A 15,544-nucleotide genomic window follows, 5' to 3' on the forward strand; every position below is an offset into this window, starting at 1 on the left:
AATGCTTGTTGTTAACCATATGACATATTTATGTCAATGCAAATTTAGAAAGAGTGGAAACGACTATATTGTGTGGCGGAAGGAAGTGTCAATCGCAATGTCATAAATATGTATATCACCATTTCTATTTTTAAGCGAGCCTAAAATAATCGTTATATATTAATTGTGCAATTTTTACAGTCATACGTGTAGATTGTTCATAGGAAGATAGCTCATGGGCGGATCCAAGAATGCGCCCATGAAGTTGCAAGAGTCACTGCTCTTCCAGGACCTACTCATTCATACAACATGTCTGACGTGTTTCATACCGATTGTTAAGCCGTTCTTGGCACACTGATTTTGATTGCGGATAACTCCGTTTACCTGATCAGGATATAGGGCTCACGGCGGGTGTGACCGGTCAACAGGGGATGCTTACTCCTCCGAGGCACCTGATCCCACCTCTGGTGTGCCCAGGGGTCCGTGTTTGCCCAACTATCTATTTTGTATTGCTTGTAGGAGTTATGAGATTGATCACTGTTCGTTATCTTCACCTTGCATGTAGCAAAAATGCCCCTTGCCCCATTACCTCTAAAGCAATTTAAATCTAAAATTTTGTGAAATTTGAAAAGATTTTGACAAAATGAAGTAAGTGAATTATTCACAACCTCTAACCGGAAAGAATTCAGTATTCAACCCTAAATACAATATATACTCATCAAGTTGAATTGATGGATTTAAAGTCGGTTTCCATCAAGCAGTCGCAATCCATTGTTTTCAAAAACTTTTTGTTGTTATACCCCCCGCAAGTTGTGGGGGAGGGGGGGTGTACTGGAATCGGGATGTCCGTCTGTCTGTCCGCCCGTCCGTCTGTAGACGCAATGGTTTCCGGGCTCTAAAGCGTTATCCTTTCCACCTACAGTCACCATATCATACATATGGACTACCCATGTGATGAAAATGTTCCCTATCGATTTTGGGGTCAAAAGGTCAAAGGTCACGCGCACTGGACATTGAAGTAGCAATCTGGTTTCCGGGCTCTAAAGTGTTATCCTTTCCACCTACAGTCACCATATCATACATATGGACTACCCATTGGATGAAGATGTTCCCTATCGATTTTGGGGTCAAAAGGTCAAAGGTCACGCGCACTGGACATCGAAGTAGCAATATGGTTCGGTTTGTCATGCCATTTCTTTCTTACACTCAGAAAAGAGGTAGTTTATACCTATTATCAACACCATTTGGGAGATTGGGGTAAGCGGGGGGTATTCTTAGTGAGCATTGCTCACAGTACCTCTTGTTTTAAAATGGCATTGCTCGATTGAATCAGCTGATAAATTTATCATGTACATATGGAAGTTGAAGACAATGAACAGTGATCAATTTCATAACTCCTATAACCAATATAAAATAGAGAGCTGGCAAACACGGACCTCCAGACATACCAGAGGTGGGATCAGGTGCCTAGGAGGAGTAAGTGTTCTCGAATGAATAGAGCGATATCCTTCTGGCTTTCTAATACACTTTTATTGCTGAAGTATCACACACCGTGACCTTGTGCATAACAAATAAACAACGTTGGGTGGGTACTTTTACCGCCAGACACAGCCGAACACCGCCGACCACCAAAAATATTATGTATATATTAAAATAAATCCCCAAAACAGACCATATGTGAATAATTCAACGTATTTAATTCATATAATGAACTTATATGTATTAATAATGTTATAGAATACTGTAAAAGTTATGTACAACCGAATGTCGGTCAATCCGGCCCTAAGGTCAATCCGGCCCTAGTCGACCCGGCCCCAAGTCATTCCGGCCACAATTACCGTAGTCAGCCCGTCCCCATATACGTTTTATAGATATTTTCTGTTTATAATTTATGTAATGGGGTGGGAAGTACATTTATGTTTTATAAATGATGAAACATTGTTTAATATGATAAATAAAAAATGTATCAATTCATCAAATTTCAGTTAAAGCAATACAAGTCAACTTAATTCAAAATAAAAGATCAAATAGAATAACATAGATAATTTTATTGACAATTAATTCATTATCAAAATTTCATTTGAGTGGCACGTTTGCTATTTATTATTTCCTCATACTTTTAATACTCAAAATTTACATGATGTAATACATTGTATTTTAAAACAAATGAAAGGTGTAGGTATGAGGATTATATTAGTCATGGCGATAGGTGTTAATATTGGTGCAGACTACTGTGATAGTTGAAAGTACCGCCAGTTAATTACATCTTGTATTGCTTTAACATATAACAATTATCACTTACAAATTGAAAAAAAAAGATATAAAGAAATACAAATTCTAGAACTTTTAAGTGTCTGCATCCGTTGTGTTCCAAACAGATAACGTACACGTCACGCACATGTACATGTTACAAACAAATCTTTAATCTAAATCATGGTTATAATCACTACAAACAGTATAATTATATTGATGTTTGGATGAAAATTATAGCATTAACTGTAAATAAGAAGACAGTAAAAGCTTTATAAACCTTGGGGCCGGATTGACTGGGGCCGGATCAACTAGGGACGGAACGATAAGGGGACGGATTAGTTTTGGGGCCGGAACGACCTGTTACCTGTACAACCACCGCCGAACATCTGTATACTACCGCCGAAAACCTAATATGTGCTTTATAATATGAAAGGTGGGTATCATGATTATTGTAACAAATATCACAAATAATTTATGATGTTTTTATCATTTTTTAAAACCTAAAAATAGAAAAATGCAACAAATTTCATATGTAACTAGGCCTTTTTTTGGAAATACATCAGACTACATTTTAGCGTTTGACTCCGATCCCGATCAAATTTAAGCACATTGCTGATCACCAAATTAACGAGTACAGTGTACAATGAAAAAAAAAATGAATAAATAAATAAATAAAATAATTAAATAAAGTAAATAAATCTTTATTTAAATAATTTAATGTATCGTTTGTGTTCGTATCAATAACTGTAAAGTTTATGTATACCGCCGAACACTTGCTGCCCACCGCGGAACATCTGAATACTACCACCGAACACTTAAGAATGTTAATAAAATTTTATTTACAGTCTGAGAAGTGTGTATCATGATTCTTGCAATAAATTTCATGAATTATTCACGGTGTTTTTGTAGCAATTTTGGACTTAAGAATAGAAATGAAAACACGGTGTATTCCGGTTTATATCTTTTGAATTAGTGTTTGGTGGTGGTATGTGAATCTATTATATAATGTTATCATTTAAAGATTGAAGCAAATAAAGGAATACTATACACGCTGATAACAAAATAAAATAAAGTTTAGTGAGTGTTTGCAACATTCCATGTCTATCCGTGAATTGATATCAACATTGAACTCTTTATGTATCTCAGAAGTAGGCCTAACCTGTTCATAAAACAGTCATTCCACATGTTCCAGGGGGAAAAAATGCAACAAATATGTGAATAATTCAACGTGTTTAATTCACATTATGAACTTATATGCATTAATAATGTGATAAGATACTGTAAAGTTATATGTACATGTACAACCACCGCCGAACATCTATATACTACCGCCGAACACCTAAGATGTGCTTTATAGTATGAAATGTGGGTATCATAATTCTTGTAAGAAATATCACAAATAATTTATGATGTTTTTAGCATTTTGGTTTTACCTAAAAATATGAAAATGAAACAAAGAAGGTGTTGCACGTCTCATGTTAATTTCCCTAAAGGTGTTGCATGAAAGAAAGAAAATTTTAAGTTATTCAAATATATGATAAAAGAAATTGGAACATATGTCTTCATTCAATAATTTTTTAAAATAAGTTTGAAAGACATGTATTGACAAAATTAGTCAAAATATTTCGAGTTTAAATCAAGCTATAAGCGATTTATATAATTTTTAGCGTTAGAATGGAGGGATATCCCCGAATTTCAGAACAACTATCTCCGTAAAACAAAATAAATTTAGCATGAACATGTTCTTCGAGTGTTCCTCTAAAAAACTGTCGCTTTGAAATTTTGTTTCACGAGGGCATTTTTTGTTGTTGTAAATTTTAAAAAATCGAAACGACTTCACTGGTATTATTTTAAAATTAGCCCCTACGATTTATTGTAACAAATAGAACGTAGGACTAATTTTAATTAGACTGTACAATACACATACAATATACATGTACAAGAAATACATGTCTACAGAGTCTCTAAGGCCAGGCGTTTGTATATATGTAAAAAGATCAAAGGAAAGATGAGGAACTGATACCAAAAACAAAATAAAAACAAGATGTGTTTGTGAAACACAAATGCCCCCGATAATGGCCAATTCCGAAGATGGCCATGGTCACAAGGGCAAATATCTTGGTACCAGTAGAAAGATCTTGTCAAAAGAAATGCTCATGTACAATATGAAAGCTCTAATATTTACCAATTAGAAGTTATGACCAATGTAAAAAAAAAATTAAAGTAGGTCAAATGTCAAGGTCAAAAGGTTCAATACCAACGGAAAGATCTTGTAACAAGGAATACTCATGTGAAATATCAAAGCTCTATCTCTTACTGTTCAAAAGTTATTAGCAAGGTTAACGTTTTCAAAAAGTAGGTCAAACTCCAAGGTCACGGGGTCAAAAATGTTGGTACCCACGGAAAGGTCTTGTCACAAGGAATACTCATGTGAAATATCAAAGCTCTATCACTTACTGTTCAAAAGGTATTGCCAAGGTTAAAGTTTTCAAAAACTAGGTCAAACGTCAAGGTCACGGGGTCAAAAATGTTGGTACCCACGGAAAGGTCTTGTCACAAGGAATACTCATGTGAAATATCAAAGCTCTATCACTTACTGTTCAAAAGTTATTAGCAAGGATAAAGTTTTCAAAAAGTAGGTCAAACTCCAAGGTCAAGGTCACGGGGTCAAAAATGTTGGTACCTACGGAAAGGTCTTGTCACAGGAAATAATGTCTGAAATAATGGACTCTAAACTATCTTCTTTCGAGCAAAAGATATCTAAACAGCAGCGTCAACAACACGAACAACAGCTTGCCAAACTGCAGGGAACGAATAACAAGACTATCGTTTTCAAGCGCAAAGGGAATGAGGCTCAGTATAAATTTAACAACAGTGTCAGAGAGAAATTGATAGAAGCTAACACAAGTATCAACGAAGGAGACCCAGAAACGGCTTTTAGCAGCATATCATCAGGTATTGATCTTATTCATCAAAGACAAAAATTAATCAAATTGGCCGATTCTTCCAAAACGGGTTGGAGAACCATTCAAGAATACACACAGCACGAATTGGCGTCCGACGAGGAGGGTGAAAAACGCATCTTCAAAGCTGAAACCAGAGCTGAGAAGAAGTTAAAGGAGGAGCGGACCCAAAAGGCTAGAGCGTCAAGACGCAACAACCCATACCCTGAGAAAGCTCCCAGCACGCAAAATCAGTCCAGGTCATACGAGGGCGGCAAAAAGTCCGGGACATGCTTCAAATGCAGTTTCGCAGGTCACTGGGCAAAGGACTGCACCAGCTTCAGCAAAGAGACAGGCTCTAAGTTAAGTACATGCAGTTTAAAAAGTACTGCACAGAATTTACTTCATGCGAAATACAATGATTTAACAAAGAATTGTTTACAGAACATAAATTGAAAGATCGCCGTTTTGTGGCCCAAGTCAACGAAAATGTAAGCCCAGTTGGGCGCTTGAGAGGTCATTTGACAAAATGGGTTGAAATACATGCAGATAAGTATATTTTAGATGTGATAGGAAACGGATACAAGATTCCGTTCAAATCTATTCCAACTAGCGTATGTTTAAGCAATAACAAATCGGCTAAGGACAATATCAAAATAGTTCGTTTAGAGATTCAAAGGCTCATTGACAAAGGTTGCGTAACAGAGGTCAGTAACATTCCTTTTGTGGTTAATCCATTGACTGTAGATTTCAACAAAGCAGGTAAACCTCGTTTGGTTTTGGATTGTAGGCACATCAACGGTTGTATTCACGAATTTTCATTTAGAATGGAGGACGTTAAAGTTGCTAGAGAAATATTTCATATTCAGTTTCGATTTAAAATCGGCATATCATCACATCGAAATAGCAGAATATCATAAAGTGATATTATTGTAAATAATATGTTTTATGCATTTATATGTAACAATACACCGGTACATTATTTTGCTGGCTTTGTGACGTAACAATGCACTAGTACATGTGTGACGTTAGATTATCTCTTGACGTAATAAATTACTGTATGACGTTATCAGTATATTGTTATTATCGTTAGACGTTTCACTTGTATTAAACGAATCATAAGAAAAGATAAGAGAAGATTCAGATAACACTTCAACATGTAAGTGCTGATATCTTTCTGTTTTGATTCGTTTTTTTCTTCATCGAAACTTGGGTACTGTGAAGGGTGAAATCCGGCGTTTTTACATTAATTATGGCATATCTAACTGTGGTAGCGGTGATTGGACATTGTACATCAGAAGACTTTCAGACACGTTTTTAAAAGTTAATTCGGGTTATGTAAATCTTTGTTTAGACCAAAGTCGATTCTCTGTAACAATTCGTGGTCAAGGAGAATTAGCAGTGAGAGGTTTAGCGACATCTAATCTGTGCAAATTTCGCGAGCCCCAGACATTTGTTTTTTACAAATCGGGGGCAACGATGTGTTACTACATTCACCTGCAAGGATTGTAAGAGACATCATTTCTCTTACGGACTTTCTGATCCACGGTACGGGAGTCAAACACATGATTGTAGGTCAACTTATTCGTCGTGACCCCAAGAAATCACCTCCAGGATATAACGACGCGGTCGTTGAAATAAACCAGATCCTGAACTCTGCGTGTGCATCCCCTTACCAAAATGAAAAGTTTGCTGCAAATTTGCCGCAAGTTTGCGGCAAACAAATCAGTGTGCCAGAGCTGTTTGCCAGAAGTGTGCAGCTAATGCCGCTAGCGGCATACAGTGTGCCACTAGCAACACACGGTGTGCCACTAGTGGCACAGTGTGCCAGAAGTGCACCACAACTTTTCCTAAACGAAACAGTGTGCCAGAAATGCACCACAACTTTTTCTTTGGTATTCAGAATCAAAACTGTGTGCCAGAAGTGCACCACAACCTTTTCTTTGGTATTCAGAATCGTGTGCCAGAAGTTCACAACTTTTTTCTTAAATTTTTAGAACTGAAACAGCAAGGGCACCAAAGTTACGACTTCTCTTGAATATTTAGAATAAAAGAGCCATTTCAATATATCCATCACAACATTTTCTATAATAGAACATATATGCAACATTTCTCGCACCCCTTCCATCCATCTTCTCAATTGTCTTAATGGAAATTAGCGGTCATTTTGTCACCAAATATTGAATTCAATGAAAGTTGCCCTATAATAGTTATTATATATCAAAGTAATAATTACACTTGTATTTAATTATTTCAAACACAATTTAACCTCTTGAAAATGAGTATGTGATTTTTGGTGATTGAATATTATTGTCTTGCAAGACAGTATAATTATTCTCTAGTTACCTTTGCATGCTGTCAGCAAAATGTAAATGCTGATTTTGTTTTTATTTGAGAAATGATTTGATTTGGGTGCAGTGAATACTTCTTCCGTATATATTTCTTTAATTAAAGGCGGTTATCTAACGTAGTTTTATTAGGGTTAATTCTCTTGTTTTTGTACATAATAAAAAATAAATGTTCTTATTAGTCATCAACATGTATTTCAATATCATCGAGAGATTTTGAGGGAAAAAAAGAAAATGGTTGTCATCACTTTCACAGCTAATGCCCCTTTAAAATAAGATGTAAGTGCACAGGTATCTGAATTTTAATCTAATTAGAAAAAAAAGTGAAGAAAAAATATCTATATCTAAATAAATGGAGAGAGAGAGAGAGAGAGAGAGAGAGAGAGAGAGAGAGAGAGAGAGAGAGAGAGGAGAGAAAGGTTTCTTTTCTTTTCTTTATTTACATGTATATCTGTTGATTACAATTCAGATACTGGGTTTGTGAGTTGAAATTAATCAAATGAGAGTGGTAAAAATTCAACATTATATCGTATAATTTACATATCAGGATTTTATCCAGGTACGTTATTCTGGTTTGTGGAATGCTAATTGATACTAAGTTAGAATAATCTAAGCTGTATACCAAAGTAGGTCTTCATGGGGCTTTACGGCTCTATGCATCGCAAATAGAGATCGGGTTCAATGCGTCGGGTGTGGGATTCACTCAATATTATATGCTGAGCGCGAAAGTTGATATCAACAGACGCCATGATGTGATACCGGTAAACATCTTGAATATGAATCGAGAACAGGAGTTGATGCAGATATTCTGAGGAAAATCTTCCAATCATTGAGTAAGTGATTTACTGTGTATCTTATAGTTATAAACTCTCTAATATATTGTTCAAAACGAAACTGACCATCGCTCATTGTATGTTGTTGCGTCAAATCTTGCAAGTCAGTGTTTACGTTTATAAATTTACATGCTTCATTCAATTCTTTGAAATTATGTGGAATTTATTTTTTTTTAAATTTCCTTTGTATGAGATTAGACTCCTTCTAGTTGCATTATCGTAGCCATCGCGGATTTTTTTTTCTTCTTATACCTTTGGACAGGACCATAGATCTATAGGCACTTTAAAAAATGAAGAGAGAGCCTAGAGGGGAAAAGGCCGAAAAACAAACAAATAAAATAAGCCTATTTCCGTAATAATTATGCTATTTTTTGTTTACTATCTACTCGGGTTATATTTGCAAAACTGAATAGTTTATTCAGTAAATGAATGGTTGATTATTTTTTTAATTTAAATGCTTATGATTTGAACCCTGATGTCCAGTTAGAAAAGTTAAACTGCATTATGATCAGGGATGTGACTTCCAGAATCTCAATTTTGTCACTCCATCAATGCATATACGTTATTAAAATGGATTGAAGATCTTGTCTTGGCAATAAAGTTAATTTGTACGTAAAGTCTGGTCAGCATGATATTAACAGTTGTACATCAAATATTGCATTTATTAGCCCAATGGGCTATAACGCAACATTGATTATTTCTCGGCTTTGAAAATCGGTGGCCCCAGGTGTCGGGTGACGGTAATTACATGTACACACCCCTGAATGATTCCTCCTATGTTAGACATTTTGCAAACTTTTATATAGGACGGCCAATGGTATCTCGTAATTATTTACAATTTTATATCTTTTTCAGAATATATTTCATGATAGTCGTGAAGATACAGAAGTTGTGATGGTGTGTTGATAGGCTGTCTTCAACTTGCCATATCTGAGAGTTCCAACATGCAGGCCTGGATTAATGTGTATAAATCACTAATGAAGTTACTTAGTGTTATTTAGTTTTTAAAAAAGAATGACATTTCAATTTATACACACTTGCCAAGTGAATCTGATGAGACTGCTACATGTATTTGTGAGTAAAGGCACTGTCTTAACCGAAAAACTATTTACAGTTTATCACAACAAATGGATGGGACAGTAGAGTTGTTGCGGACAATATGTGATTGTGATGACCAAGTACTGAACAAGTGGAAGATTAGAAGAAGGTCCAGAATTCAATCATGTTTTTGATTCTAAGGCGCAGACAGCATGGAGATAGTCCTATTATTCTCCCATTCATCTATGAGGGAGAAACTTGTGTAAATGTTTACAGTGTTCTCCCTAATAAGTGCCCACAAGTCTGTAATAATTTATCAGAATATAAAGTCCTTAACAGTACTGACTTTAAAATTCATGTAGATTGTCTCCAGATTTTCCTGAGGAAAAGTTCATAGTTTACATGTGTGAATTTTGAATATATTTCATTCTTGTCTGCAAATGTTGCCGAAACCTGTTATTGATGCACAATGCACATAGTCATATTATGCAAATGATAGACCTCCTTTTTAATTACATGTCCTTAAGATCATGTCAACTCCTTTGTCTTAATTGTATATACAATTCTAGCATTTATAGCATCATTTGTATAGCACTTGCTAGTTTAATAAGGATTTTATTTTTTTTAAACTTTCATTTGACATGATTGATCTAAAACGGCCAAAATTCACAAATCTATTTAAATCACAACCTGACCTTAGGCCAGAAAAGTGCCACAGTGGGTTGATATTTTTCTCTTGGATCTTGAAAGAAATTCTTTATGCAGCAGTTTCCAAATAAAATGTACTCTCATGGCCAGGTAGGGACTTCATCGAGAACTTTTTAACATTGCACAATGCAATATTTGTGGATTAGAAGCTGTTGCAGTTTCTTTAAGTTTTCTCTCACATCTTGTTATAATTATATTTTATATTTTTGGTCGGGTTGCACAATGTTCAAACAGTTTATAAAATGGTGAATGACTGGTGGGCAAGCGACAGTAGCGTCCCTGTAATAGTACCTACTTTGTGTAATCAACTCCTTTCACACCTCTCACTTGATGTTCCTCAAACTTTGTACAGTTGTTAGGGATACATTGAAGATGTGCGTGTACCTTTTTGAAAGTGATCAGACGTTTTTTTGAAAAATTTACATGTAGTTAAACTTCGTCATTTTTTAAGCATTTCTTTAATCGACAGTACCTATTTTGTGTAATCAACTCCTCGTATACCTCTAATTTGACATTCCTCAAACTGTGTACAGTTGTTATGAATACATTGAAGATGTGCATATGTGTTTTTGAAAGTGATCAGACATTTAAAAAAAAATGTACATGTAGTTGAACTTAAGTCATTTTAAAGCATTTCTTGAATAGATGGTAACTATTTTGCGTAATCAAATCCTCATGCACCTCTAACTTGACATTCCTTAAACTTTGTACAGTTGTTATGAACACATTGAAGATGTGCATGCGTCTTTTTGAAAATGATTAGACTTTTTTTTTTTTTTTAATTACGTGTAGTTGAACTTGGTCATTTTTTATGCATTTCTTGAATAGATGGTACTTATTTTGTGTAATCAACTCGTGTACATCTAAATTGATATTCCTCAAACTTTGTACAGTAGTTATGGACACATTGAAGATGTGCATGTGTCTTTTTGAAAGTGATCAGACTTTTTAAAAAAAAATTACATTTAGTTGAACTTTGTCATTTTTTCAAAGCATTTCCTGAATAGATGGTACCTATTTTTTGTAATTAACTCCTCTTACAGCATTTATTTGACATTCTTCAGACCTTGAACAGCTGTTATGGAAGCATTGTAAATGTGCATGTGTCTTTTCGGAAGTGATCAGGCATTCTTTGAAAAATTTACATGTGCATGATGAAGTTGAACTTAGTCATTTTTTAAGCATGGTACTTTATGTAACCAACTCAGCTTGTACTTAACATTTTCCAGACCCTGTACATTATAGATGTTATAAAAACATTGAAGATATACATGTAACATTTTAAAAATGCTTCTCTTTTTTCTTTTTTTGTTGTTGTTGAAAAATTCTACCTTTAATTTGTCATTTTTCCAGTATGTTTCTACTGTTGTTCCTATGATAGATAACATATTTTACAAGAACCTGGTCATTTCTGTTTTTGAATCTTTTTTTTTTTAATTAGTATTTTTGAATATATGTTAATTACTTGATATGTCATTGTTCTTGAAATTATATTAATTGAATTATTATTGTGTTTTTGTTTTGTAATATGACAGTTTATATAGGATCCCTTAATTTCGAGCAGAAGTGTGCCACAAGTTTGCTGCAAACTGTGTGCCAGAAGTGTGCAGCAAGAGTGTGCCGCAAGTTTGCTGCAAACTGTGTGCCAGAGGAAAAATTTGCATACGAAAAGTATACTTGCGGCAAATATGCCGCACACTGTGCCAGAAGTGTGCAGCAAGTGTGTGCCACAACTGTGCCACAAACTGTGTGCCAGAGGAAAAATTTGCATACGAAAAGTATACTTGCGGCAAATGTGCCGCAACTAGTTGCAGCAAACTTGCCGCAAATGCGTTGCAAATTTGCAGCAACTGTGTGCCAGAGGGCTTATATTTTGGTAAGGGTCCTTACCAAATGTGACATTTTGGAAACACAGGGGATTTTGGGATAACCTCCAGTACCTTGGGCCCGATGGAGTACATCTGTCTACAAAATCTGTTAACAATGAGCCAGTACCTATGGTCAAATACCTGAGCAGCATTAAATATGCGGTGATCAACACTTGCAGGCGACTGAGGCCCAGGGCCGTAAATTACATGGAGGTGGAGGAGGCAGCTGCCTCCTCCAACTTTTGAGCCCAAAAAAATTAAAATTTAAAGTTCATTAGAATTTATGTTGTTTCCAATAACTAAGAACATGATACCTCCCTTAAAAAGCATTCCAAATCTTTCTTTTAGAATGAGTTAGTCAAGTAACATCTTAGAAGGCCCTAGAATCAAGGATTTTGCACGAAACGTGTTCAGTGTGCACAAAATGTGCTCAGCGTTTCCTGCCTCCTCCAAATTGAAGGTTAATTTACGGCCCTGGCTCAGGCCAGTATATAAATTAATTAGATTATGTTGAAGTATGACATCGTCTTGCATCGCATGTAGCTCTTAAGTTTACAAATTGCAAGACAAGTTTATAGTTTTAAGAACATAATTTAGGTTGTGATATAAATAATATTAATGCCATGGGTCAATGACAATACAAACATTTAAAATATATATGAAGTTGGCTCTCGAAATACATTTAGAATAAGGATTTCTAAGTAATCGATATTATTTGTCCAAGATGTTACATATGTAGTTCATAATATACAGGTGTACGATCTCTAAGTAATTCATGTTGCTTTTTTAAAGAAATTGGTTTGCTATGTGAACTGCCAGTACATGATCTCTAAGTAATTCGTGTTACTGTTCTAAGTTGTTAGTTCACTATGCCTCAGTACATGATCTCTAAGTAATTCATGTTACTGTTTCTAAGAAATTGGTTTGCTATGTGAACTGCCAGTACATGATCTCTAAGTAATTCATGTTACTGTTTCTAAGAAATTGATTTGCTATGTGAACTGCCAGTACATGATCTCTAAGTAATTCGTGTTACTGTTTCTAAGATGTTAGTTCACTATGTCTTAGTACATGATCTCTAAGTAATTCATGTTACTGTTTCTAAGTTGTTAGTTCATTATGCTTCAGTACATAATCTCTATGTAATTCATGTGACTGTTTCTAAGTTGTTAGTTCACTATATCTCAGTACATGATCTCTAAATAATTCATGTGACTGTTTCTAAGAAAATTGTTTGCTATTTGAACTGCCAGTACATGATCTCTAAGTAATTCATGTGACTGTTTCTAAGTTGTTAGTTCACTATGCCTCAGTACATGATCTCTAAGTAATTCATGGGACTGTTTCTAAGAAATTGGTTTGCTATGTGAACTGCCAGTACATGATCTCTAAGTAATTCATGTTACTGTTTCTAAGAAATTGGTTTCCTATAGGAACTGCCAGTACATGATCTCTAAGTAATTCATGTTACTGTTTCTAAGTTGTTAGTTCACTATGTCTTAGTACATGATCTCTAAGTAATTCATGTTACTGTTTCTAAGTTGTTAGTTCATTATGCTTCAGTACATAATCTCTATGTAATCCATGTGACTGTTTCTAAGAAATTGGTTTGCTATGTGAACTGCCAGTACATGATCTCTAAGTAATTCATGTGACTGTTTCTAAGTTGTTAGTTCACTATGCCTCAGTACATGATCTCTAAGTAATTCATGTGACTGTTTCTAAGTTGTTAGTTCACTATGCCTCAGTACATGATCTCTAAGTATTTATTTTTTTATAGTTTATTCTTTTTTCATATTCACATAATCATCAGTAATAGTAATGAAGATACATATTAATAATTTTATACATTCTCACACTCTTTCACACTACTAGTTCAGCATTATTGGTTGAATACTTCTTATTCTAGGTTACAGATCATAATCTCTAAGTAATTCATGGTACTGTTTCTAAGAAATTGGTTTGCTATGTGAACTGCCAGTACATGGTCTCTAAGTATTTCTTATAACTGTTTCTAAGAAAGTGGTTTGCTATGTGATCTGACAATTCATGATATAAGTAAGTACTGTTTCCAATATGTGAGTTCACTATGTCTCGGTACATGATCTATAAGTAGTTCATACTACTGTTTCTAAGATTAGTTCACTATTTCTCAGTACTATATCTCAAGTTATTCCTGTTACTGTTTAAATAAAAAAAAATGGTTTACTATGTGATCTGACAGTATATAATCTCTACATTCTACATTGATGTTACTGTTTCTAAGACGCGAGTTCACTAGGTATCAGCATATGGTATGTTCATTTAGTAATCGGGGTTACTGTTTCTAAGTAATTGGTTATTTTGTGGACTGCCAATACAAGCTGTTTAAGTAATTACAGGCATCGATTCTAAAATGTTAGTTCATTATGTACCAGTACATGATCGATAAGTAATTCATGTTACTGTTACAGATATAGTTTACGCTATTAATTTTAAGAGCAACTAAATTTGGCAAAAGCTTTAGGTTGGGGAATATCATGTAATTGTAGCAGGGGCTATTTTCCTTATAATTTTGAATTCATACATACATTGTAACTATAATAATAATTGCATTTTCCTCAGTTGTAACCATGCCGAGGAAGCGGCCAGCCGCACACGAGTCTGCCAAACAAAATCGAAAAGAACGAAAATTGATAACCAGTCGGCGAAAGCAGTCAATCAGCCACTAAACATCGATTACGAGAAATTAGCTGCAGATATTTTGAAAAAGTAAAATGACAGTAAGAATCAAAACCATGTAGAAACGGAGGAATCAACAGAGTCAACTGTAGCTCAGTCCTCTGGCATTGTGGATCAGCCGAATAGTCCTGACACTAGCAATAACATCTCTACTTTAATTAACCAAATATTTAATACAGAGAGCTTTCAGGGAAGCTCCATACTTGGCCAAACAACCAACACACGTTCCATGCCAGCTTTTGCACATTTGACACCGATAGCATGCGACTTAATACAAGCCTCTCTCAACCCTGCTACAAAAAGGCATACATGGGATACGTTGTGTCATTGGTCAGCATCAAAGCTTACTCTCCCATTACAAATCTCTACAATTTGTAACTTTTTGGCTCACCTATATGAAAACAATTATTCGGCAAGCACGTTAGCATCACAGGTTTCCGCCATTTCATTTCTTCATAAAATTTTAAACTTGCCAAACCCATTTTGTAGTTTAAAAATTGTTAAAAGGCTGTCAAAAATCGTGTCATGGGGCAGACTCGCGACTTCCAATAACAGGAAATTCTCATGAAACTCATCAATGCCATACATCATACATGCTCCAATTTTCTTCACCGTGTTTTATTGAAAGCATTGTTTCTCACTGCCTTTTTTGGATTTTTCAGACTAGATAGTTCAAGTAATACAAAGGTCAGACCTCCATTTCGAAGCAAAAGAAGAGAAGTTAACCAGTGTAAGCTTAATTTTACGTCATGCAAAAACTATGCAAGCTGACCAATCAATTACTATATGCTTAGAGGTCCAGCCTGACAAGGAATTCTGTCTAGTTTTTGCTCTCTTTCACTATTTGCGTAAAT

General features: G+C 35.0%; 1 protein-coding gene and 1 long non-coding RNA gene across 2 annotated transcripts in view; one reads left to right on the forward strand and one right to left on the reverse strand.

The window, feature by feature from the left end:
* The window catches only part of LOC125674427 (serine protease inhibitor Cvsi-2-like), a 53,265-nt gene that overhangs the window by 4,262 nt on the left and 33,459 nt on the right, over window positions 1-15,544 (reverse strand). The gene's annotated exons all lie outside the window — the stretch shown is intronic.
* LOC125646583 (uncharacterized) lies at window positions 7,970-11,664 on the forward strand. The gene is made up of 2 exons (XR_008796110.1): window positions 7,970-9,319; window positions 9,470-11,664. It is a non-coding gene; the product is annotated as an uncharacterized LOC125646583 (long non-coding RNA).

Source organism: Ostrea edulis, chromosome 6 (assembly GCF_947568905.1).
Source record: "Ostrea edulis chromosome 6, xbOstEdul1.1, whole genome shotgun sequence".
In the NCBI taxonomy this organism is placed as follows: Eukaryota; Metazoa; Mollusca; class Bivalvia; order Ostreida; family Ostreidae; genus Ostrea; species Ostrea edulis.